The sequence below is a fragment of the Somniosus microcephalus genome, chromosome 4, assembly GCF_052327205.1.
Source record: "Somniosus microcephalus isolate GS21.2 chromosome 4, FLI_Smic_1.0, whole genome shotgun sequence".
Taxonomy (NCBI): Eukaryota; Metazoa; Chordata; class Chondrichthyes; order Squaliformes; family Somniosidae; genus Somniosus; species Somniosus microcephalus.
Genome location: NC_140990.1, coordinates 74,913,233 through 74,939,683, shown reverse-complemented (window position 1 = coordinate 74,939,683; position 26,451 = coordinate 74,913,233). Strand labels below are relative to the sequence as shown.

At 46.8% G+C, this 26,451-nt stretch overlaps 1 pseudogene across 1 annotated transcript in view; it reads right to left on the bottom strand.

Moving 5' to 3' along the window:
- Window positions 1–4,868: 4,868 nt before the first annotated feature.
- The window catches only part of LOC147119246 (uncharacterized), a 102,384-nt pseudogene continuing 80,801 nt past the window's right edge, over window positions 4,869–26,451 (bottom strand). Inside the window, exon 3 of the transcript XR_015077878.1 lies at window positions 4,869–6,932. The product of XR_015077878.1 is annotated as an uncharacterized LOC147119246 (transcript). The remainder of the gene's footprint in view (window positions 6,933–26,451) is intronic.

Sequence of the window (26,451 nt, the reverse complement as noted above, 5' to 3'; positions counted from 1 at the left end):
ACAGTAGTGGCGTCACTCTTTCTACAAGGAAACGCTTCAATCCATCTTGAAAACATATCAACAATAACTAATACATATTTAAAGCTCATACACAAAGGTAGTTCAATAAAATCCATTTGCAAGTGTACAAAAGGACCCATGGGGTGTGGATGGGATGCGGGCTGTACCTTCTTTATTTTTTTTCCTGCATTCATGGTCTGGCAGATAATACAATTTTCACATATTTGTTTTGCCAACTTTGAGATTCCTGGTGCATACCAGGTCTTGAGGATATAGTCCGCCATCCTCCTTTTGCCCGCATGGGTGAATTTATGAACACATCGGGCAATTGGTGATAGTAATGATTTGGGTGCCACCATGCGGCCGTCATGATGAACCCATAAGCCGTCAGTGTTTTTTAAAACAATGATTAACAACCCATTCCTTTACTTCATCAGAACTGGCCCTATCTTGATGGGTCAGCACATCATCTAAGGACGGGGGCTGCGGTATCTCTGGCTTTTCCCTAACAGGGAAGGCTGAAACTTGTCGTTCAGTACTTGATATAGCTACTGACTTAGCAGCGCTTTCTGCAGCAGCGTTTCCAAGCGCAACCTTGTCCAAATGCCCCGTGTGCGCTTGGCACTTAATAATTGCAATCTGTTTACGTCTCTGAATAGCTAGTAAAAGATTTTGCACTTCTTGTGCATTTTTAATCTGGGTTCCCGAGGAAGTCAGGTAACCGCGAATTTTCCAAATTTGTCATGCTCATGTCTGGTTATTTCTGAATAGTTCAATATCCATTGTCTACAATAGCCAGTCATTCCTAGAAAATGCTTCATTTCTCTTTTAGTTTTTGGCAACGATGTGTTGCAAACGACCTTTATTCTATCCGGCGTTAACTCCCTGTTTTAACAATGATTCCATCACTGGCTCAATTCCTTTTTCTGCTTTCTCTGACAATGGATACTGTGACCTTTTGGGTAATGGTGCAGCTGGATTAATTGTAACTTTATAGGGCTGTGCAGTCTAATAGTTAGGAGGTATTTTAAATTAAAAAACGGCTGATAATCTTGTCCTGTTTTGTCATAGCAGGCCGTGCAGTGCAATTTTGGATGCCATTTCCCTAGTTTCAGGGATTCCTGGTATTGTTTTATGGAGCTTGTAATGAATCCCCACGCTCCTAACAGACTGACAAGTTTGGGACTCAAACTTGGGTCGGCAATTTCCCATGCGTAAAGAACAGGGTGTTTTATTTCTGTTACTGGGTACGCATATGCCTTATCTACTGGGATTTCTACCATTACTCCTGATGCGGAGCAAATGATTGTCGCATTCATTTTGCACAGCAAGTCTCTTCCACATAAATTCATAGAGACATCTCCTGATAACAGAAAGGAGTGTTCTTCCTCAAATTCTTCTACTTTTACTGTGAGGGGAGTCGATTGATTCAAGCGTTGTAGTATTCCAGGCAATCCAGCTATCGGGGTCTTTTTCCCATTAATAGGCATTCCTTCAGAATATCCTTTCCCTAACACCGAAAAGGTTGCTCCTGTATCTACTAAAATGACATAGGTCTCCCAGCTATTTGCATTTTAATTTCAGGTTCACTGCGTGAATTTAAAGAAACAACGGGCATTTGGTGGTCTGTGGCGCCTGGGGCTGCTGGTGTCAGTCAGTAATTCTGATCTCTATTTCTCCTAAATCCCTGTCCGTTTGTAGGGTAACCTCCTGACTGGTCCGAAAAAGGGTTATGGACAGTGAAATTAGGACCTTTATTCTCTAACGGAGTTCCATTATTGGAGGTTTTGTTCTGACGATTTTTCGCAGGGCATTGGTTTGCCCAATGTCCGGGTTGTCCGCAATTGTAACAATTACCAGATCGTCCATACCCTCTTACTCTACCACGTCTTCCTCTATATTCCCCTCTATTCATCCTTCTATAGTTACCTTGTTATCCTACCATAATAGAGGAGAAAGGTGTTTCTTCGGGGTAATTTTTTTTTTCTGACTCAACAAACATAGAGGCAGTCTTTTTATCTGGCTGTTCTCTATTTCTCTCTTGTCCGTTAAACATTTCTCGAGGCAAGTAATTCTTTCTATGTTAAATGACTATCTGAGGGAAAGGGTCTAGTCTTATTTACAGTCCATTTGGACCAATTTGGTAGGTGATCAATGGATGATTGACCAGTTCTTTAACATAAAGGCTGCTGGCGTGCCTTTCTTGGGTGGCTTACTGGCGCTAGCACTCATTTTAGCAGCTTAAATGGTTCACTTAAAACAATCTAAACTCCCGTGACAATCCATGATCTGCGTTGTACGCCCCTACAGATCAGATTAATAAACTATACATACGTATAAAACTCGAGGGTTCTCAACCCTCGTGGAAGGTATTTCTAACTGGGGAAAATACTGAATCCACAATAGCTTAGTGGATCATGTAAAAGACATCACTATTTTCTCAACCATACATTCCGCCGCAGGACTCACTTCCCCGGCTTGGGTCTTTTCCAACCCCTTCTGCAGTTTTTTTTTCAGCTTAAATATTTTAGTTAAAACATACAACAATTCCGTAACACTCTATGATCTGCGTGGGACGCCTCTACAGATCAGACATGACTAAACATTAATACATATAACAATAAACAATAAACAATACACTTGTTAAACAACAACCAAAGTGTTACTAAATCCCCAACCTATGCAGCCTTACTGGACAAAGCTGCTAAGTTGATTGATAATAACAAGTAGTTAAATACTCACTCTCATAAACATTAAACATTAACACTGTGTTTCAGACAACCGCCCACTCTTCTCTCTTTTTTTTACCCTATTCCCTTTAGCCAAATCTTTAGCAAAAAGGGCCTTCAATTTGTCCCAGCTAACTTCAAGCTGGAACCTTGCTAGTTCAATTTCCAATAGATCGCTAGCTCCTTAGTTAATCAAATTCCTGACTTAACCTTCTCTCTCAGCAAGCTGGAACCTTGCTAGTTCAATTTCCAATAAATCGCTAGCTCCTTAGTTAATCAAATTCCTGACTTAACCTTCTCTCTCAGCAGGCTGGAACCTTGCTAGTTCAATTTCCAATAAATCGCTAGCTCCTTAGTTAATCAAATTCCTGACTTAACCTTCTCTCTCTGGTACCTTTATACAGTCCTTTTCTGCACGATCCTGTTCGCGGGGCGTCAGCGCCTCATGGCTGGTCCTCTGTTCCGTTTCTGAAAGGGAAGCAGTCACAACGGCAGTTTAACCTCCGAACCTTGTGAGTCAATTACCCGATGGCAGTACTGTCCAATGGAATAAACAGACTATGCGCAGCTATGCTTCTGGCAGGGAAAGTCCCAAAAATGTGGCAAAACACCACCTTCGGCCGATGGGATTTTCCCAACCGAGCAACGTACTCGGCGTCTGTTAACTCACCAATTGGTACAGCAAGCCATCTCGGTGGAACCTCCAAATTGTAGAAGTGCCTTACTTCTTAGCTCTGGGTAATGACTCAATACACACTTGGATTCGTCAGACGGACAGGCCTTTTATTTAACTTGCAAGGGGAATCAGTACCTCCACTCAAGGGGTGAGGCTACTATTCCAATGATACAGCGTAAGCGTTCCATATTTATACAGTGTAACAAACAAGTTTAATTGACATTCCTTTGTTCCTCTATCAGGATACATTTTAGATTAATCATCAGGTATTAATGACATATTGACAGAAGGATCCTGGACACATAAGTCAACGGTTAAGATATAACAGGATATGAATCGTGTAACCGGAGGTCCTCCTTAATCTTAATCATGTACAAGTTATTAAGTCACTGGGTACTTCAAATGAAACCCATTGTTTCACTTCTACATTCTCATTAGGTGGGCAGACATCTGTTCTTGGCTGTAATCCAAGTACGTGCAATAGCTCTAGTTACACATCGACTCTTGACCGGTGTCAAGTCTGAAAACTTTTACCTAGCAAGCACCTGAAATTAACCCCTTATAATATGTAGATTTCCTCACTCCACACAGACAGTCGCCCGAGGCCGGATTCGAACCCGGGTCCCTGGCGCTGTGAGGCAACAGTGCTAACCACTATGCCACCGTGCTGCCACTTTGTCATCAATCGATGTCACATTACCGAGAGAGCCCCCTGTTTAAAGGGGCACAAACAATCAACTCCCAATTATAATTAAATCAGACCCGAATACTGTTGCTGGTGTTGACAATTGACTCCAGTCCCTCCGGTGCCCACCGGTCACGGAAGGCCTCCAGCGTCCCGGCGGACACCGCGTGCTCCCTCTCCAGGGACAGCCCGAAGGATGTTCCACCTTGGCTGTAGCCGTCAGCTTTCTTCTTCCCGGGGTGCTCTCTGACCTGAGCTGCAAACTGTTCCTGTATTTAAAGCCCAATCAGGTACAGCCCATGTGACCCTGGTTACCGCGGCCAATCAAATCATTGAGCTGAAAGACATTTATCAAACAAAGCATTCCATTGGATGGCTGTTTAGGGTTCATCGAGTAACCGCTTCCTGTTCATTGGAGCTACGAGGAATCTGCGAGTCAGAACAATGTCAGAGTTTGCTTTTACTGGGGCATTTCAAGAAACAAATGGCCTTCACAGTTTGGCTGTCCACACAGGCAGAGTTCGCAGCTCTGCTGGTTCTGTTCACACGAGGTCTGTTTCAGCTTAAAAGGGATAATTAGAGCCTCTTCTGTCTGAGGTGATTACAAGCTAATAGTTCATTAGACACGGGTCTTTAATACAAAGTTTACTCATATTAAACATACATGTACATAAAACTAGGAAGACTTTACTTTTATGACTCTATTTCATATTAAATCTAATCTTCTAATAAAACCCAGCTTTCTTACCGTCCACTCCTGGAGGCCCCACTCCCTGAGCCTACAACCTTCAGCAGGGTCAGTGGTGGAGTTCCACAGCGGGAGTGATCCTAGAGTAACTGTCGGGATCGCACCCCCATGGATGCTCTGGTCATGTATTTTTAGTTATCCTGGTGTCTAACACACACACATCAATAAAACAGGGAATTCCTGGAAACACGCTGCAGGTCCTTCTTTATCTGGAGATTAAATGTCTGTTGTATAATTGTACCAGCAGTTAACAGGCTCCTGTGAACTCCTCCATCTGCTATTTTAATGTAGGCTTTAACCAATTTATTTTAAACGGGTTTATATTAAATGGGTTAATGCGTGCCTTAAAATGGTAGACTCAGGACTGTCACACAATCATGTTAAATCTTCGTGGAATAATTACCTGTGATTTTTAGACTAGAAACTTAAACCTGCCGTGTCACTTTCAGTCAGGAGCAGATCGCAGTTTTACACTAATCTCTGATTTGACAGCACGTTTCCAGCGTTCACCGTTGTTCTTCCTGACTCTTGTAAAGGGGCCTTCTGTTCCACGCCTAGGAGCTCTGAACCATGGAAGGGAGCGGCTGGGACACATTTCTTACAGGCCTCAAGATTAACTCACATGGGGACTTTGCTGTCAGTGAAGAGAGACAAGAAAGGCCAAAGTGCCGTTTGCCCCTCTCAGTGTGGCCCTGAAGGACTGTGTCCAGGCTGAAGTTCTGCTCCCGCCGTACGATCCTCCCCCAGATTGTCCTTTCTGAGCTCCAGCCAGGTGATACTAAACACACAGGTGGGAAAGAAGAAAATCTACAACAATGTGTTTTAAATAAAGCTGATTATTTGACAATTATAAAAGAAAGACTTGCATTTCTATAGCGCTTTTCACGACCTCAGGACATCCCAAAGCACTCACAGGCAATGAAGTACTTTTGAAGTGGAGTCACTGTTGTAATGTGGCAGCCAATTTGCATACAACAAGCTCCCACAAACAGCAACATGATGACGACCAGGTAATCTTATTTTTTTTGTTATGTTGATTGAAGGATAAATATTGACCAGGACACCGGGGATAACTCCCCTGCTCTTCTTCAAAATAGTGCCATGGGATATTTTACATCCACCTGAGAGCGCAGACGGGGCCTCAGTTTAATGTCTCCAGAATATTATCCAGAATATTAAATTCCAGCCCAGTTATAGGGGTTATTAACATCAGCAGAAACAAAACCCAACTGTCAGAATGAACACGGTTCAGTCCTGGGTGTGATTAACAGCAGCAATAACAGCAGAATCCAACCTCTGCAGTCACATGTGAATTCGCTGGTGTCTCAGCAGGTTGGATGAATCAGTGAATCTCTTCCCACACACAGAGCAGGTGAACGGCCTCTCCCCAGTGTGAACATGCTGGTGTTTCAGTAGTTGGGATGAATGGGCGAATCCTTTCCCACACATGGAGCAGGTGAACGGTCTCTCCCCAGTGTGAACTCACTGGTGTGTCAGCAGATCCTTTTTGCTTTTAAAGCACTTCTCGCAGTCAGAACATTTAAAAGGTCTCTCATCAGTGTGAACAAGCTGGTGTTTAGTAAGCTGGGATGACTGAGTGAATCCCTTCCCACACACGGAGCAGGTGAATGGCCTCTCCCCAGTGTGGGTGCGCTGGTGTACAGTGAGGTCAGATGATCGCCTGAACCCAGTCCCACAGTGAGAGCACCTGAACGGTCTCTCGTCAGTGTGAACATGTTGATGACACGTCAGTTCCCTGGAACTTTGATAGCACTTCGCACAGTCCGGGCATTTAAAAGGTCTCTTGTCAGTGTGAACTCGCCGGTGTTTCAGCAGGGCAGAGGAATGAGTGCATCCCTTCCCACACTCGGGGCAGGTGAACAGTGTCTCCCCGGTGTGACTGCGTCGATGAATTTCCAGCTCAAACGGGTAATTGAATCCTTTCCCACAGTCTCCACATTTACACGGTTTCTCCCCAGTGTGACTGCGCTTGTGTCTCGACAGGCCAGATGATCGACTGAAGCCTCGTCCACATTGAGGACACGTGTACGGTTTCTCCCCACTGTGAACGGTGCTTTTTGCTTCCATGCTCAAATCTGATGATATTCAGGTCCCAATGAATCAAGTGACTCTGTCAGATCTTGATGTGATGTTTTGTTTGAGTTTCCCGTCTTCAAATCCTCCCCTTCTAATACCCTGTAAAATGAATTTAAAACAGGAAAAAGGGAGCGTGAGAGAGAACACACAAAAACACAAAGGCAGGTTGTGATGAAATATTTCCATTCATCACTGCCTGTGACTGAGATCGGTTTCAGTGTCATTTCCCTTCCCCCAGACCTCATTGTATTGTGTACTGGAATGTGCTGTATTGTATACTGGAATGTGTTGTGTGTAGGGCTCCGCCCATACCTGGCCCCGTTTGTAAGCTAGCTTTCAGTCTAGCCCCAGTCTCCAGAAGGACGACATCTCTCTCGCTTACGTGTTTCGTTCTAAGTTAATAAAAGCCTTGTTTTGTTCTGCTACCTTCGAGTCTCGGAATTATTGAGGCACATCAATTTTATTGACTTATTTTCAACACTATGGATCAACTCCTGAAACCCGAACGTTTGGATTTGGATCAACATGCTCCGGACGCATCAGCACGCTTCGGACACTGGTTTGAGTGTATGGAATTCTTCCTGGACAATTCCGCAGCCGTCAAAGACGCTACGGACGCTGCAAGGATGAGACTCGGAATTCTGCGGAATTGGGTAAGCCACCGGGTTTACCCCCTCATCCAAGACGCCGAGACGTACCTGGCCGCCTGCGACATCTTAAAGGCGCATTACCAGCAGCCTACGAATGAGGTGTATGCTAGGCACCTGGGGAATCGGTGGAGGAGTTCCTAAGCACCCTGAAAATGCTTGGCAAAGACTGCAAGTGCCGAGATGTAAAAGCCGCAGTGTACACTGACGAGCTTGTTCGCGATGCCTTCATCACAGGCCTCAGCTCCACTTACATCCGGCAAAGGCTGCTGGAAAAAACGGGGTTGGACCTGAAACAGGCTGCGGACACCGCGCGATCCCTGGATGTGGCCCAGAGAAACTCGGACGCCTACTCTTCAGCCCGCGACATCCACGCCGCCACGTGTGCACCGAGGGCGCCGCCATCTTGGAAGGCATCTTCCCCGCCCGACAGCCCGACACCGGCTGGGCCCCGCTCTCCCCCCAGAAGCCCTACGACAGCCGCGACGCGTCAGGGACCCAACTGCTACTTCTGCGGGCAGCCAAAGCACACCAGAAACCTGTGCCCGGCGAAAGGCACCACCTGCTTTAAGTGCGGTAAGAAGGGGCACTTCGGGAAGGTGTGCAGAGGGAACCCCGCCGGAAAACCAACCGCCGGAAAACCCGCCACCGCCGCGTGTGCGCCGTGGGAGCGGCCATCTTGGACGCCATCTTGCCCGACCTCGTGGGGTCCGCCATCTTGTGAGCAGACAGCGTGGACGCCATCTTGTATCGATCAGGGCCCTACAGTGGCATCGGTCACAGTGGACCAGACCAGGCCGCACCCGCTATCCAGATCAATGGTGGACATCGAGGTAAACGGGTGCCGGGTTAAATGCTTAATTGACAGTGGAAGCACGGAGAGCTTTATCCACCCAGAACTGGCACAACAACTCTCCCTAAAGGTGGTCCCTACTCAGGGTACCATCTCTATGGCTGACAAAACCCAGACATCGACCATTCTGGGTTACTGCACGGTACAATTGTGCATTAACGGAACTGTATATGATCATTTTAAAGTATTAATCATGAAGAACCTATGTGCGAGCGTGATCTTGGGCCTGGATTTCCAGTGCAACCACCAAAGCATCACGCTCAAGTACGGTGGGTCCCAGCCGCCCCTCACAGTGTGCGGTCTGGCTACCCTGAAGATAAAGCCGCCTTCGCTATTCGCGAACCTTACCCCTAACTGCCGGCCAATAGCGACCAAAAGCAGGAGGTACAGCTGGGAGGACAGGCGGTTTATCGCGACCGAGGTAGACAGGCTCCTGAAAGAGCGCATTATTGAACGCAGCAACAGCCCGTGGCGCGCCCAAGTGGTAGTGGTAAGGGGTAGCGAGAAGAAACGGATGGTGATCGACGATAGTCAAACGATCAACAGGTACACCCAACTAGACGCCTACCCGCTACCCCGCATATCAGAAATGGTGAACCAAATCGCCCAATACCGGGTGTTCTCCACCATCGACCTCAAGTCAGCGTACCACCAGCTCCCTATCAGACCAGAGGACCGCCCATACACCGCCTTCGAGGCGAACGGACGCCTCTACCAATTCCTCAGAGTCCCCTTTGGGGTGACGAATGGGGTCTCGGTCCTCCAGAGGGAGATGGACCGCATGGTCGATGACCACCACTTGCAGGCAACCTTCCCCTACCTCGACAACGTCACCATCTGCGGTCACAACCAGCAGGATCACGACTCGAACCTCGAGAAGTTCCTGAAAACCGCACAAAAACTCAACCTCACTTACAACGAGGACAAGTGCGTTTACAACACCACGCGTCTCTGCATACTAGGCAGCGTGGTGGAGAATGGGGAAATCGGACCAGACCCCGACCGATTGCGCCCCCTACGGGAGCTGCCCCTGCCCAACACTCCCAAAGCCCTGAAAAGGTGCCTGGGGTTATTTTCTTATTATTCCCAATGGGTCCCCAACTACTCCGACAAAGCCCGCCCCCTTTTGAAAGCATCCTCTTTCCCGCTCTCTGCTGAGGCCCACGCCGCCTTCAAAAGCATTAAGCAGGATATTGAGCGGGCCACGCTACAGGCAGTGGATGAGAACACTCCATTTCAAGTGGAAAGTGATGCGTCTGACTTCGCCTTGGCGACCACCCTCAACCAGGCGGGGCGGCCCGTAGCTTTCTTCTCGAGAACCCTCCAAGGGCCCGAGATCAGACACTCCTCCGTGGAAAAGGAGGCCCAAGCCATCGTGGAGGCAGTGCGCCACTGGCGCCACTACCTAGCCGGCAAACGCTTCACCCTACTTACCGACCAGCGGTCGGTAGCGTTTATGTTCAATAATAAACAGAGGGGGAAGATTAAAAATGATAAGATTCTTAGGTGGCGGATCGAGCTCTCCACCTTCGAGTACGACATCATTTACCGGCCAGGGGCCCTTAACGAATCCCCTGACGCCCTCTCACGAGGGATGTGTGCCAGCACCACCGGGGATCGGCTACAGACCCTCCACAACGACCTCTGCCACCCAGGGGTCACGCGGCTGTTCCACTTCATAAAGTCCCGTAACTTACCCTACTCGATTGAGGAAGTTCGGTCCCTGACCAGGAACTGCCGCACTTGCGCTGAGTGCAAGCCTCGGTTCTACCGCCCAGATAGAGCCCACTTAATCAAAGCTACACGGCCCTTTGAGCGGCTCAGCTTAGATTTCAAGGGCCCCCTCCCGTCCGTCGACCGCAATGTTTACTTCCTGAACATTGTGGACGAATACTCCCGGTTCCCATTCGCCTTCCCCTGCCCAGACATGACCAGCGCCACGGTCATTAAATGCCTCAACAGCCTGTTCTGCCTGTTCGGTATGCCGAGCTACATCCATACGGATAGGGGGGCGTCCTTCATGAGTGAAGAGCTACGCCAGTACATGCTGTCCAGGGGGATCGCCACGAGCCGTACCACCAGCTACAACCCCCGGGGTAACGGCCAAGTGGAGCGAGAGAACGGGACAGTATGGAAAGCAGTCACTCTAGCTCTAAGGACCAAGGGCCTCCCTATCTCCCGCTGGCAGGAAGTCCTCTCGGATGTGCTCCATTCGATACGGTCGCTATTGTGTACGGCCACTAATACCACGCCTCATGAACGAATGTTTGTCTTTCCCCGGAAATCCACCTCAGGCGTATCCATGCCGTCATGGCTCTCCACCCCAGGTCCGGTACTCGTGCGAAGGCATGTGAGGGGCCACAAGACGGACCCTCTCGTGGAGCCAGTACACCTACTCCACGCCAACCCCCAATACGCATATGTCCGGCACGCCGACGGAAGGGAGGACACCGTGTCCATAAAAGACGTCGCCCCAGCCGGTATCGACAACAACCACGGCAATAGCGGCAACGACGATCACAGCAACTCTTACCCACCCACTACTCTTTCATCACCCCCGGAAGAACACCGACCAACGGCACCCCCACCAACTACCCCTTCAACAACCCTGGCGGCACCCCCGGCAGAGACCCAGGAGGCTACCGGGGACACCCAGCCGACACCCGCGGCACCGCAACAGCCACGTCGGTCGCATAGGACTATCAAACCCCTGAACAGACTAAATCTATAGAAGGGGTGAATGTGATGAAATATTTCCATTCATCACTGCCTGTGACTGAGATCGGTTTCAGTGTCATTTCCCTTCCCCCAGACCTCATTGTATTGTGTACTGGAATGTGCTGTATTGTATACTGGAATGTGTTGTGTGTAGGGCTCCGCCCATACCTGGCCCCGTTTGTAAGCTAGCTTTCAGTCTAGCCCCAGTCTCCAGAAGGACGACATCTCTCTCGCTTACGTGTTTCGTTCTAAGTTAATAAAAGCCTTGTTTTGTTCTGCTACCTTCGAGTCTCGGAATTATTGAGGCACATCACAGGTTGTGAAATTGAGCTCAATAAATCTGGTCATTTGTGGGGTCAGCACCAGAAAAAAGTGACCATGAAAGCGGCCGGATTGTCGTAAAATCCCAACTGGTTCACTGATGTCCTTCAGGGAAGGGAACCTGCCACCTGGTCTGGGCCTACACAAGACTCTGGCCTCTATGGGAGGAGAGAGAGAGAGAGGTGGGAGTGGGAGGGGTCAAAGGAAAGAGACTTTATACATCTGCAGCTCGACAACAACTTTGACAAAAACTCCCAAACCTGCAACCTCCCGCTCGTAGAAGGACAAGGGAAGCAGGTACATGGGAACACAATCACCACCAAGTTCCCCTCCCAGTCACTCACCATCCTGACTTGGACAAATATCACCGTTCGTTGCTGAGTCAAAATCTGGTAACACCTGGCATTGTGGGAGTATCTTCACCACACGGACTGCAGCGGTTCAAGAAGAAGGCCCACCATCACCTTCTCAACGGGACACTGGGGATTGGCAATAAATGCTGGCCTTGCTAGCGATGCCCATATCCCAAGAATTAATGTTTAAAATCTGTATGTAAAATGGATTAAAAGCCTTTACAGAAATAATTGTTCCTAAAACAATACTCTTTTACACTGTGCGAACAGTGTCTGCTTAGCAACCTAATCTCCCCCAGAATCCACCTCCCTTGACAGTCCCACATTGGAAATTATTGGGTCCTCCTGGGCTCAGAAGTACTGGGTGTTAAACCCAGCAGCTTCTCCTCCATCTCCACTCCAGCTCAAACTGAAGCAACAAAAAGACCTACACAGGCGGCCAGGAACCGACTTCCGTCAGCCTGCAATAAAACTCTTCCCCACAGCCGCTGACTAATGGCGGCCGCAGCACCCACAATTCCCCGCACCCCAGAAACCGCTCTGATTCTGATTGAGTTTTTTGATGAGGTAACAGAGAGGGTTGATGAGGGCAATGCGCTTAATGTGGTATACATGGATTTCCAAAAGGCGTTCGACAAGTGCCACATAATAGGCTTGCCAGCAAAGTTGAAGCCCATGGAATAAAAGGGACAGTGGCAGCATGGATACAAAATTGGCTAAGTGACAGAAAACAGAGAATAGTGGTGAATGGTTGTTTTTCAGACTGGAGGAAGGTACACAGTGGTGTTCCCCAGGGGTTGGTACTAGGACCACTGCTTTACTTGATATATATTAATGACTTAGACTTGGGTGTACAGGACACAATTTCAAAATTTGCAGATGACACAAAACTTGGAAGTATAGTGAACAGTGAGGAGGATAGTGATAGACTTCAAGAAGACATAGACAGGCTGGTGGAATGGGCGGACACGTGGCAGATAAAATTTAACGCAGAAAAGTGCGAAGTGGTACATTTTGGTAGGAAGAACGAGGAGAGGCAATATAAACTAAAGGGTACAATCCTAAAGTGGGTGCATGAACAGAGAGACCTGGGGGTATGTGTGCACACCAGTACTGGGACAGGAGGGAGCTGTTCTGTTGGGACGGACTCCACTTGGCCAGTGCTGGGACTAGAGTCCTGGCGAATCATATAACTAAGGCTGTAGAGAGGGCTTTAAACTAATTAGTGGGGGGGAGGTTTCTAGAGAGCAAATAATAGAAATGACAACAGCGAAGGTCATAGACTTAGGTAGCAGTGGGGGAATTAAAAAACAGAATGTGTCAGGAAGGGACAGAAGGTATGGAGTAAAAAGTAAAGTAATAAAAAGGGAAAAAACAGGAACTAAGTGTTACAAAACATATTTGAAAGTTCTTTATCTGAATGCACGTAGCATTCGTAACAAAATGAATGAGTTAACGGCACAAATAATGACATATGGGTATGATCTTGTGGCCATTACAGAAACATGGCTGCAGGGTGACCATGACTGGGAATTAAACATACCAGGTTATTTAACAATCAGGAAGGACAGGCAGGAAGGGAGAGGAGGTGGGGTGGCTATGTTAATAAAGGAAGGAATCACTATAATACAGAGAAATGATATTGGGTCAAAGGAGCAGGATAGTGAAACAGTTTGGGTGGAGGTAAGGAATAATAAGGGGAAAAAAACACTAGTGGGTGTAGTCTATAGGCCTCCGAACAGTTGCAACTCTGTTGGACGGAGTATTAATCAGGAAATAGTTGAGGCTTGTAATAAGGGAACAGCTATAATTATGGGGGATTTTAATTATCATATTAACTGGACAAATCAAATTGGGCAGAGCAGCCTTGAGGAAGAGTTCATTGAGTGTATTAGGGATGGGTTTCTTGAGCAGTATGTAACTGAACCGACCAGGGGGCAAGCAACCTTAGATTTGGTCCTGTGTAATGAGACAGGATTAATTAAAAATGTCCTAGTAAAGGATCCCCTTGGAATGAGTGACCATAACATGGTTGAGTTCCATATTCAATTAGAGGGTGAGAAGGTTGGATCTCAAACAAGCGTGCTGAGCTTGAATAAAGGAGACTATGAAGGTATGAGAGCGGAATTAATTAGAGTGGACTGGGAAAATAGATTAAAGGGTAAGACGGTACATGACCAGTGGTGTACATTTAAGGAGTTATTTTACAACTTCCAAAAAATATATATTCCAGAGGAAAAAAGGGTGTAAAAGAAAAGATAGCCATCCGTGGCTAAGTAAAGTAATTAAGGATAGTATCCGACTAAAAACAAGGGCATATAAGGTAGCCAAATCTAGTGGGAGGATGGAAGATTGGGAAGTCTTTAAAAGACAGCAAAAAATAACTAAAAGATTGATTAAGAAAGGGAAGATAGATTATGAAAGTAAATTAGCAAAAAATATAAAAACAGACAGTAAAAGTTTCTATAGTTATATAAAAAGAAAAAGGGTGGCTAAAGTAAATGTTGGTCCCTTAAAGGATGAGACCGGGAAATTAATGGTGGGAAACATGGAGATGGCAAAAACACTGAACAATTATTTTGTATCAGTCTTTACAGTAGAGGACACTAAGAATATCCCAACACTGGACAAACAGGGGGCTCTAGGGGGGGAGGAACTAAATACAATTAAAATCACTAAGGAAGTGGTACTTGGTAAAATAATGGGACTCAAGGCGGATAAATCCCCTGGACCTGATGGCTTGCATCCCAGGGTCTTGAGGGAAGTAGCGGTAGGGATTGTGGATGCATTGGTAATAATTTTCCAAAACTCCCTGGACTCAGCAAAGGTCCCGGCAGATTGGAAAACTGCTAATGTAACACCCTTATTTAAAAAGGGTAGTAGGCAGAAGGCTGGAAACTATAGACCTGTTAGCCTAACATCTGTGGTTGGTAAAATGTTAGAGTCCATTATTAAGGAGACAGTAACGGGACATTTGGATAAACATAATTTAATAGGGCAAACTCAGCATGGTTTCATGAAGGGGAAGTCATGTTTAACAAATTTGCTTGAGTTTTTTGAGGAAGTAACATACAGGGTGGATAAATGGGAACCAGTGGACGTAGTGTATTTAGACTTCCAAAAGGCATTTGACAAGGTGCCACACAAAAGATTATTGCTCAAGATAAAAAATCACGGGATTGGGGGTAATATTCTGGCGTGGGTGGAGGATTGGCTCTCTAACAGAAAGCAGAGAGTTGGGATAAATGGTTCGTTCTCAGATTGGCAACCAGTAACTAGTGGTGTTCCGCAGGGGTCAGTGCTGGGTCCCCAACTCTTTACAATCTATATTAATGATTTGGAGGAGGGGACCGAGTGTAACATATCAAAGTTTGCAGATGATACAAAGATGGGACGGAAAGTAGTGAGTGAGGAGGACATAAAAAACCTGCAAAGGGACATAGACAGGCTAAGTAAGTGGGCAGAGATTTGGCAGATGGAATACAATACTGGAAAGTGTGAGGTTATGCACTTTGGCAGGAAAAATCATAGAGCAAGTTATTATCTTAATGGCAAGAAACTGGAAAGTACTGTAGTACAAAGGGATCTGGGGGTCCTGGTGCACGAAACTCAAAAAGTTAGTATGCAGGTGCAGCAAGTGATTAAGAAGGCCAATGGAATGTTGGCTTTTATTGCTAGGGGGTTGGAATATAAAAACAGGGAGGTATTGCTGCAGTTGTACAAGGTATTGGTGAGGCCGCACCTGGAATACTGCATACAGTTTTGGTGTCCATACTTAAGAAAAGACATACTTGCTCTCGAGTCAGTGCAAAGAAGGTTCACTCGGTTAATCCCGGGGATGAGGGGGTGGTCATATGAGGAGAGGTTGAGTAGATTGGGACTCTACTCATTGGAGTTCAGAAGAATGAGAGGCGATCTTATTGAAACATATAAGATTGTGAAGGGGCTTGATCGGGTGGATGCGGTGAGGATGTTCCCAATGATGGGTGAAACTAGAACTAGGGGGCATAATCTTAAAATAAGGGGCTGCTCATTCAAAACTGAGATGAGGAGAAACTTCTTCACTCAGAGGGTGGTAGGTTTGTGGAATTTGCTGCCCCAGAAAGCTGTGGAAGCTACATCATTAAATAAATTTAAAACAGAAATAGATAGTTTCCTAGAAGTAAAGGGAATTAAGGGTTACGGGGAGCGGGCAGGAAATTGGACATGAGTCTAGGTTCGGAATGGTCATGGCCCTGTGGGTAGTGGAGTGGGCCCAGGGGCCGTGTAGCCTTGTTCTGCTCCTACTGTGTTCTAATTCTGTTAGATTTGAGGAGATGGTTTTATTCCTGTTCCTGGCTGGGGTGGAGATCGCCTTTACAGAAGGTAAGTACTGTAGAAAATATAGGGACAGAGTGATCTCCTGGAAGAATTTCGATCGCCTAGATGGGTCGGAGAGGAATTTCCCAGATTTTTTTCTCCCAAATTGGCCATTGGGTCTTTATCTGGTTTTTCGCCTCTCCCGGGAGATCACATGGGTTCGGGTGGATGCAGAGTGATAGAAGATTTGAGGTTAGGATCAGATCAGCCATGATCTTATTGAATGGTGGAGCAGGCTCGAGGGGCCGATTGGCCTACTCCTGCTCCTATTTCTTATGTTCTTATGTTCTTAAATCGTTGAAGGTGGCAGGGCAGGTTGAGAAAGTGGTTAAAAAAGCATACGGGATCCTGGGCTTTATAAATAGAGGCATAGAGTCCAAAAGCAAGGAAGTTATGATGAATCTTTATAAAACACTGGTTCAGCCTCAACTGGAGTATTGTGTCCAATTCTGGGCACCGCACTTTATGAAGGATGTCAAGGCCTTAGAGATGGTGCAGAAAAGATTGACAAGAATGGTTCCAGGGATAAGGGATGAGGGACTTCAGTTACGTGGATAGACTGGAGAAGCTGGGGTTGTTCTCCTTAGAGCAGAGAAGGTTGGGAGGAGATTTGATGGAGGTGTTCAAAATCATGAGGGGTCCAGACAGAGTAGATAGAGAGAAACTGTTCCCATTGTCGGAAGTGTCGAGAACCAGAGGACACAGATTTAAGGTGATTGGCAGAAGAACCAAAGGCGACATGAGGAAAAACTTTTTTATGCAGCGAGTGGTTAGGATCTGGAATGCACTGCCTGAAAGGGTGGTGGAGGCAGATTCAATCACGGCTTTCAAAAGGGAATTGGATAAGTATCTGAAGTAAAGAAATTTGCAGGGTTACGGGGAAAGGGCAGGGAGTGGGACTAGCTGAAGTGATCTTGCAGAGAGCCGGCACGGGCTCGACGGGCCGAATGGCCTCCTTCTGTGCTGTAACCATTCTATGATTCTATAAAATATTAGAAAGTTTGTGCCACAGAAGCACGAGGTTTATCTGCTTTTATTGATGAATTTAAAAAGTCTCTATTAAAACCTGAGCCAGTGTGTTGTGAGACAAAGGGCCTTGTGTCCAATAAGGGGAATAAAGGCCCACAGCCTCCCCTGGCCCTGGGCCCTGAACAAGGGACTGGAGAAACTCGCTGCCCTGCGGATCAGACAATCAGCCGGCGCCAGTCCCGCTCCTCGGGCTCCCCGATTGGTTGGAGGACCCGCCGCCGGCTCGCACCTCCAGCCCCGCCCCGCTCGCTCCCTATTGGTCGAAAGCTCCCGTCAATCAGGCCGCGGGCCCGGGTCGTGTCCCCGAGGAGATGACGTGCCCCGTCCAACTAACGCCGCTCGGTCCGGGGCCTCGCGGACTCTCAGGTTTTTCTATTTCTCTTTATTCTCTCCCGATCCCCCCCACCCCACACGATTCTCCACCCAATTGGAGTGGAGAAAACTCACTTTGCATCACCGATCGCGACTCTGTAACCGACACCAAGGCTTTTCCCTGGAATGCCCCGCGCCGACTCCGTCCGACAGGGTCCGAGTGCGCAGGCGCAGTTCCGAGTGGGTGAGGGGGTTGGTCTCCTCTGGGCATGCGCGGTTGTTACCCTTGGTGACCGGGAGGGGGCGCTGTGGCAGAGTCGGCGCAAACCGCCGTCCCGCATGCGCGGACTCCTGACTGTCAATCAACCATTACCCAGAAGAGGTCGCTGGTGAGACCAGTGAAGAAAGAAAGACTTGCATTTCTATAGCGCCTTTCACCACCACCGCACGACCCAAAGTGCTTTACAGCCAATGAAGTACTTTTTGAAGTGTAGTCGCTGTTGTAATGTAGGAAACGTGGCAGTCAATTAGCGCACAGCAAGCTTCCACAAACAGCAATGTGATATTGACCAGATAATCTATCTTTTTGTTATGTTACTTGAGGGATACACATTGGCTAGGACACCGGGGATAACTCCCCTGCTCTTTCCCACATTACAACTGTGACTACACCTCAAAAGTACTTCATTGGCTGTAAAGCACTTCAAGACATCTGGTGGTCATGAAAGGCACTATATAAATGCAAGTCTTTCTTTCTCGAAATAGTGTAATGGGATTTTTTATATCCACCTGAGAGAGCAGACGGGGCCTCAGTTTAACGTCTCATCTGAAAGACGGCACCTCCGACAGTGCCGCACTCCCTCAGCACTGCACTGGAGTGCCAGTCTGGATTTTTGTGCTCAATCCTCTGGAGTGGGACTTGAACCCACAACTTTCTGACTCAGAGGCGAGAGTGCTACCAACTTTTTCTAAAATGTTTTTTATTATACTTTTTAAACATTAAGAACATTTACAACATCATGATCATTACATTGTATGATACAAATCAATTCCACCGCCCTGCACAGCCATTCCGCCACCACATTTTAACATCAAAACCTGAAGTTTAGTTTGTCACCTGTAACATATATTAATCGATTGAGGGTGCTACCCACTTTTTTTAAATTTTTTTTATTAATATACTTTACTGAACATTAAGAACATTTACAACATCGTGATCATTACATCGTATGATACAAATCAATTCCACCACCCTACACAGCCATTTCGCCACCACACTTTAACATCAAAACCTGAAGTTTAATTTGTCACCTGCAACATATACTAATCGATTGAACTTTAAAAATTGGTTGTAAAATACTGTCCTTAAATTCCTTTCTGAATAAAACATCCACAGAGCCTTATAATGGTCTTTTAACTTATATTTAAAATACTCTCTTAGATTGATTCTCCGCCCCTTAAAAACAGAGCATTCCTTCTTTGCACAATCACGAATCTGGCCAAACTGAACATTAAATTAATTGCCGCTCCACTAGACTCTGGCAGACTCTCCTGCAATCCCCATCTCAAAATTGAATCCCACGGGATTCCCCTTCTTGCCGTTCGGTCCCCACCCAGCAAAAAAGCTTCACACAACTGTCGAACATAGTACTTAAAGTCATTTAACTGCGGACATAACACCAGTAAATGGGACAGAGTCTCATCCTGTGTCCCACACATTGGGCAAGTTGCCGCCTCCACACGTCCAATCTTGCACAAGACCATCATGGTAAAAATCCAGTTGTGAGCCAATTTGAAATCCAGCTCAATCCATTCTGGACATTTAAAATTCGCCCACACTCCTTTCCAAATCCTGTTAAAGTCCAGCAGTGGGTATATACTCTGCCAAAACTCCTGACCAGCAGGTGTCTTGAATCTCCATTCTCTAAATACCTCATAGAAATCTCGAGTAATACAGTTGTCAAATTGGACTAACTCTCCTCCTTTCTCCAGTACAAAGCTTGGAAAAGCAGGATGCATTTTACTTCCTTTGGAGATTTCCGCATTTATTTCTTCCATCCAATCCTGTGGCATTGCCCTCACAATCTTCTCATACATGATTCCTATTGCCTTTCCTTCTACCTCCTGATCCTCCTCCCACACCATGTCCCTCACAATCGCTTCCGGCAACCAACCTGGAATCGCCTCGTATAATACATCTTTCACCGATATAATCCCAGCTTTTATAAAAGCTTGATTAAATAAAACCTCTCCTTCGATGTTGACCCACCTGTTCAAAAATAAGGGCTGCTCTAAAAATTCCTCAGCCCCCTTGGGCATAAACCGCACACTTTTTAAAAATTGAGCCCAAGTCTCTACAACCCCCTTATAAAATCTAGGGAGGAGCTTAATCGATTTCAAAAACATATTATTGTATTCCATATACAATATCCCCTGCCCTCCTATCCCACTTTGTTTTAAAAAATGCTCAAAACAACTCTTCCAAAAACTTGAATTTGACTTCTGAAGAAATCTCTTCACCCATTTGATTCTAAAGGATTTTTTCTTCAAATCAATATCTGGGAAGTTGAGTCCTCCCTGATTTCTCCGTCCAATGATGGTATTGTAGGCCACCAAGGCTGGTTTCCCTTCCCATAAAAACCTCACACAAGCCTCTCGGATGGACTTTTCTGCCCACTCAGGAATATCCTCCACCGTCAATAAGTACCATAGCTTAGATAGCAGGAGAGCAGACACCACTGTCGCTCTTCCTTGCACTTTCAACCACCTTCTTTCCCACCTTCCCAAAATCTTTTTAATTTTCATAACCTTCTGTAAAGTCTGTGGGTTGTGCAGTTAATAAATACACAGACTTCAGAAGTAACAAACAAACAGGTCTTTACTATTCGAAGGTCCGGGCGAATCTGCCCCAGCAATCCTGCCACAACACTTATATACTGGTGTGGTCACTATCGGTATTACAGTATACAGAAGCCAAACAAATAGTGCCACACCTAAAGTAGTTCTCTTAAAGGTGAACGGTTACATTCAATAGTTCCCTTAAAGGTAGACGGGTACATACACTACAATCCTCCCTTTTTAGCTCATTACTTACAGAGTCTCCGTTAAACATACATATCTTCAACTTCCTATAAACAAATTACAGATATAATCTCGGTGGAGTCAATGTCATATAAAACAATTTACAGATATAATCTCGGTGGGAACAGTTCACAGGTTCAGTCTCTGCGGAAACAGTTCATAGATTCAGTCTCTGATCTTGACTCGTTCTGAACAACATTTCTTTGGTGTAGCCGGTTCACCTGGCTAGTGTGACTCCTCCATAGCCTTTTTCTTGACGTAACAGCTTGAACTTTCGTCCTGTTGAACCAGCAGTGCGGACTTTTACAACCAACTGGCTGTCTTGACATTTTCCAGTTTTTCAACTAATTTAGCTCCTTTCGTAGTGTTCCGCCTGAGATGGTAGAAGTGCTAATATTTTAGACAGTTATTATCTTCTGCTTCTTCTTTTTCTTTTCTGCCTTTTTGAAACTCTCGGAGCTCCTTTCTTGGCTGCCAGCTGTAGCGCCACCAACTCTCTATGTTCCTTAGACCTTAAGTGCTTCCTCCGGATTTCAGCACTTTGGGAGTTTTCATCACAAGCTGGGCAGACCACATCCTCGTAATATTCAGTGTCACTCAACAGGTCATGGTAATATTCGGGTTCGTCCTGAGTTAGGCCAGCGGGAGAGCCTTCTTCTTCCTCCTCACCCGTCTGGACGTTAGCTGACGGTGGTTCCTTCCCTAGACATCTTTCTTGAAAAGACTTCTTCATGCATTCATATTCATCCCGCTCTTCCTGGGTTGTCTGCCATTCCTTCACTACTGACCTCATTTGTGAGTTTAATACCTTCCCTTCCACCGGGGATTGCGGTATCAGGCTATTTAATCCTTCTACTGAAGCAGCTGTTTCAACATTCTTCTGTTCACATTGCCGTGATTCAACGAACTCTTCATAGAGTAAACTGTAACACAAAATCTGTGTTGCCACCTCAGTTATTTCTGTAACTTTTGGGAGCTCCGAATTCCTTCCCTTTGCAGATTGAAGCTTGTGTTCCCATTGTGGAGTCTTGTCTCTCAGCATGTGAAGGAGTTGGCTGACCGTTAACTCTTCCACGGGGACTCTGTGGATCAGAGTCTTCACCATTTCATCCACCTTTCCCTCCAATGCTTTCACCTTCCTTTCCTCTTGTACTTTGGTTTCAAGCGCTCGAAGAAGTTGCGCCTTGATGCTCCCAAGCTCATGTTCAGAGCCCATTCTTACAGTCTCTGTGTTTCTTACAGTTTCCTTCCCTTCCACTGAAAGGATTCCCAGTTGACTCTGCTCTTCAAGTCGTTGAACCTCGGTCATTGCCGCCTCATATTTGTCTTGGGTTTCCTCCAATATTTTTATGAGTTCTTGGACATCTTGTCTTTCATGTTCTGCCATGTCTTTCACCGCTAAATTCTCATCTATGGATGGAACTTCTACCGATGAGTCTGTCTTGGCCTTGAGCTCATCAAGAATTTCCTGCAGCCTTTGGACTTCTTGCTCATGTTCAACCTTTAGTTGTTCATATGCTTCTACTGAAACTAGCTTTTCGGAGGTTGCCGAGTTAATCCCCTCCAGAATTGTAGCCTGGGCCTGTTCATACTGTTCTTTCCACTTCTCACACTCTGCTTGTAAGGAGTCGTAGAGAAGAACTGGAATAAAATCCCGGCTTCCTGAAGATTCCTCTTCATTTGCTTCTTTCGCAATTTCCTGTTGGAGTTCAGCCAAGGCTGCTATGCTATCTGCCTCTTGAAGTCTCACTGCCATCAAATCTTCTTTATTCTTGCAGTCTATCTCAGTCATTTTCCCTTTATTTTCATTTAACTGAGTGATAAGCTCCTCTTGCAACATGGCCACATTATTCACATCAGGTAAAGAAGCGTTTCTCTTTTCCATGTCCAAGATTTTTTTTTGCATCTCTTTAAGTGCACACTGCGATTCAGCTTCTCTTAACCTTGCCTGCACTAGCTCCGTCTCCAATTGCAGAACAAAATCCTCAGTGTAGCGTGGTTTGCCTTTATGCTGTATCTCTAGATCATGCAAATATTCTAACTCCTGAACATCATAAGGGAGGTGTGATTGGTAATTGGTCACGATGGCTCTATGGTCGCTCTCTGCTTGAACCAGCAGGTTCTGTTGTCTTTCCAGACTCTCCCATTCGGTGCCATAGAACTTTTTCATTGTTTTCATCTCTTGTACGAGACGGTAACTTAATTGTTCGAATTGTTGTCGTACTTTGAAATAACGTTGAGTTCGAGCTCGGTGTTCCTCCGTAATGCATATGTCTGTGACTTGAACAGACTCAGAATTCTCTGTCTTTATGCATGCCATCGTTTTTCCAACCTTAGTCAGTGAGTTCATGTTAACCTTGTTTTTCATACGTGGGCTGGACTTATCGTCTTCCGGCTCAGAGTCTGAGCTGCTTGTCTGCACCGAGTCCTCACTCGTCATTGCTTGTAGGTAGTGCCATTCCATGTCTATTTTCTTGATCCACTCCCGTCCTAGAAGTGGTGGTCCTCCCTCATGTAGTACATACAAGTTCATTCTTGGGTGTTCTTTACCCCTATCTCTCACCTTGACTCTTATTTTTCCCATGGGGTATACTTTATGCCCCGTGTATGTCTGCAATACGAACTTGGTATCTCTTAAGGGTATGTGTGAGAATAGCCGGTGGTAATCCCCTCGATTTATGACTGATACAGCTGATCCAGTGTCCAACTCCATTTTCACTTGGACTCCAGCTATTTTTAGCATGACCCAGATAGTTTGTAGGTCAGCTTCCTTACTCACATGGTGGATACTCAGACTACCCAGCTCCTGGCCGTTTGGATCTGAGTCTGGATTCTGTTCGTCTGAACGCTTCTCAGCCCCCTTGTATACCTTGTTGTACTTTTCTTGTGATGGCTTCCTTTGGTTGTTGGTCTTCTTCCCTGACCGGCATACCTTAGCGATGTGACCCAGTTTGCCACATTTCCTACATTCTTGGTTCTTAAACCAGCATTGATTCTGGTCGTGTGTTGTCTTCCCACAACGATAGCATTTTGTTGTACTCGAGGTAATTTGGTCCACCCCGAGCGCCGCCGCCTTTAGTTGCATTTCCGCCGTTCCTTTCGCTGCGGCTTCGTGTGATGCGGCTATAAGGACAGCCCTGTCAAGTGTAAGGTCGTTCTCTTCTAGTAGGCACTTTTGCGTCCCTTCCTTGGACAATCCGCCTACGAACTTGTCTCGCAGTGCCTCTGTCAGATTCCCTCCGAACTGGCAATATTTCGCTAGCCTACACAGTTCGACCAAGTATTCTGCGTTGTTTTCGTCTTTCTGTTGCGTTCTTGCATAGAATTTGAATCGTTCAGCCAACATCAACGGTGTGGGGTTCAAGTGGTCCTTCAGAACAACCACAATCTCTTCGAAAGACTGATCCGCCGGTTTAGCTGGTGCTAGTAAATCCTTCAAGAGCCCGTATGTCTTTGCGCCCATCGAGTTTAACAATGTTATCGCCTTGTCGTCTTCCTCTATTTTGTTGGCTTCACAATAGATCTCGATGCGTTCCACGTACGTGGCCCAGTCTTCTATCTCAGAATTAAAATCATTAATATTCCCTCGCTTAGGCATCTTTCTTCCCTTGGGAGCAGCACCAGTATTTCTTTAAGTATTCTTATTTATTTGTTTATTTCTAAGATGGCGGTTTTCCCGCGAAATCGGCGGTTTCCCGCTCTTTCCTTCTCTCCCCGCCCACTTCAATGGCGGTATGTCAATCAAGATGGCGGTTTTCCTGCGAAAATGGCGGTTTCCCACTCTTCCTTTCTCGCCCCGCCCACTTCAATGGCGGTTTCCCGCTTCTGGCGTCTTCTCCACCTAATGGCGGCTTCCCGCGTTTCTTCCCGGTGGAAGGGGTACGCTTCCCCCACAGCGGACAGGTTCAGCCGCTGGCTGGCTACCGCACAGCTCCCCTTACTCGGCTATGTCTTTTCCTCCCGCCCGCACGGTTCTACCGGCGCTGGGTACACCCCGTTAACGGAGGACAGTTCAGCCGCTGGACTGGCTCTCGCGCAGTCTCTCTCTCCGTACCCGGCTCTGTCGCTCTCTCACCCGCACGTTCGGTGTTACCGGCCCTGGGTACCCCGTTGGTGGAGAACAGCTCAGCCGCTGGACTGGCTCTCACGCAGTCTCTCACCCCGTTTTCGGCTGTGTCTCTCACCCACTCCCGCACGTTCGGTTTTGCCGGCTCTGAGTACCCCGTTGGTGGAGAACAGCTCAGCCGCTGGACTGGCTCCTCGCAGTCTCTCTCTCCGCACCCGGCTCTCACCCGCACGGTTCCTGTTCGCCTCCCCAGCCCTCTCGCAGACCGGTGTTTCCCTCCCCGGCTGCGGCTGGGTTTCTCTTCCCACGCCTACTCGCAGGCTCAGCGCTTCGTGGCTGCGGTCGCTGCCCGGATTTTTCCCGCCGATCGCAGTCCGGCTGTCACCCGACGCCGTTGGACCCGACTTTTGGCCGGCACAGCTCCCCCTCGACCGAGGTCGAGTGCTCTGCCCTTATCCTCCGGATACTTCTACACCTTCCCCTACTCACAGTCTCTTCGGCCGCCTTGTTTCTTGCTGGTCGGCTCACTCCGCACCGTGGCAGAAGGGTAGTCAGTGCCTGTTGCTGATACAGCTTTTGTTGTTAGTCTTCCTGCTTTCTGTTGTTGCAGCCTCGTGTTTTCTTTTGGTAGCACGACGAGGGCGGTTGTCTCTCTTCGACGCTCTTCGTTGCTTTTGGTAATCTTGCCGCAGGGTACGATCGGACTCGTCGCCACTGTAAAGTCTGTGGGTTGTGCAGTTAATAAATACACAGACTTCAGAAGTAACAAACAAACAGGTCTTTACTATTCGAAGGTCCGGGCGAATCTGCCCCAGCAATCCTGCCACAACACTTATATACTGGTGTGGTCACTATCGGTATTACAGTATACAGAAGCCAAACAAATAGTGCCACACCTAAAGTAGTTCTCTTAAAGGTGAACGGTTACATTCAATAGTTCCCTTAAAGGTAGATGGGTACATACACTACACCTTCGGTTCCCAATTTAATCGATCCACTTCTTCCCTGTCTTTCTTGCACCCCATATGCACCCCCAGCACTTCCACAACCTCCACCACCTTAAAGGGACATTCCCCCAACCCTTCCCCCCTTCCCCTCCCTACAACCAGGCATTGGGACTTACTCTAATTCACTCTGGCACCTGAAGCTCTACAATATTCCTCCACTACCTCCATAGCTTTTCTCACTGACTCCCCATTTCTCAATGTTAAGGTTGTGTCATCTGCATATTGGTGTATCACCGAAACCAGCCCGGAACTGGGTACCACAATCCCACCTACTCCTTGTTTCTTTCGCATCATGTAACCTAATGGTTCTGCTACCAATGTGTACAGCAGTGGGGACAGGGGACAACCCTGCCTCACCGATCTCTGTATCGGAAAATACTTGGATAAAAAACCATTACATTTAACACAGCTAAATATGTTTGAATAAAAAATCCTTATCCACTGAATGAAATTTTCCTTGAAACCAAATGCTTCCAAAACCTTCAATAAAAACTCATGAGAGACCCTATCAAAGGCTTTCTCTTGATCTATCTTTAATACATAAGCCTCCCTCCCACTCTCTTCCATGAGTTCTATCGCATCTCGGATTGAGACCACAGAATCCGCGATGTCCCGGCCTATGACTCCATAGGACTGAGAGGGCCAAACTATCTCCGGTAACACCTCCTTCAAACGGTTTGCCATAACCCTCGCCAAGATCTTATAATCCACATTTAATAGTGTGATGGGCCTCCAATTCTTCAGATCCTGTCTATCCCCTTTATTTTTAT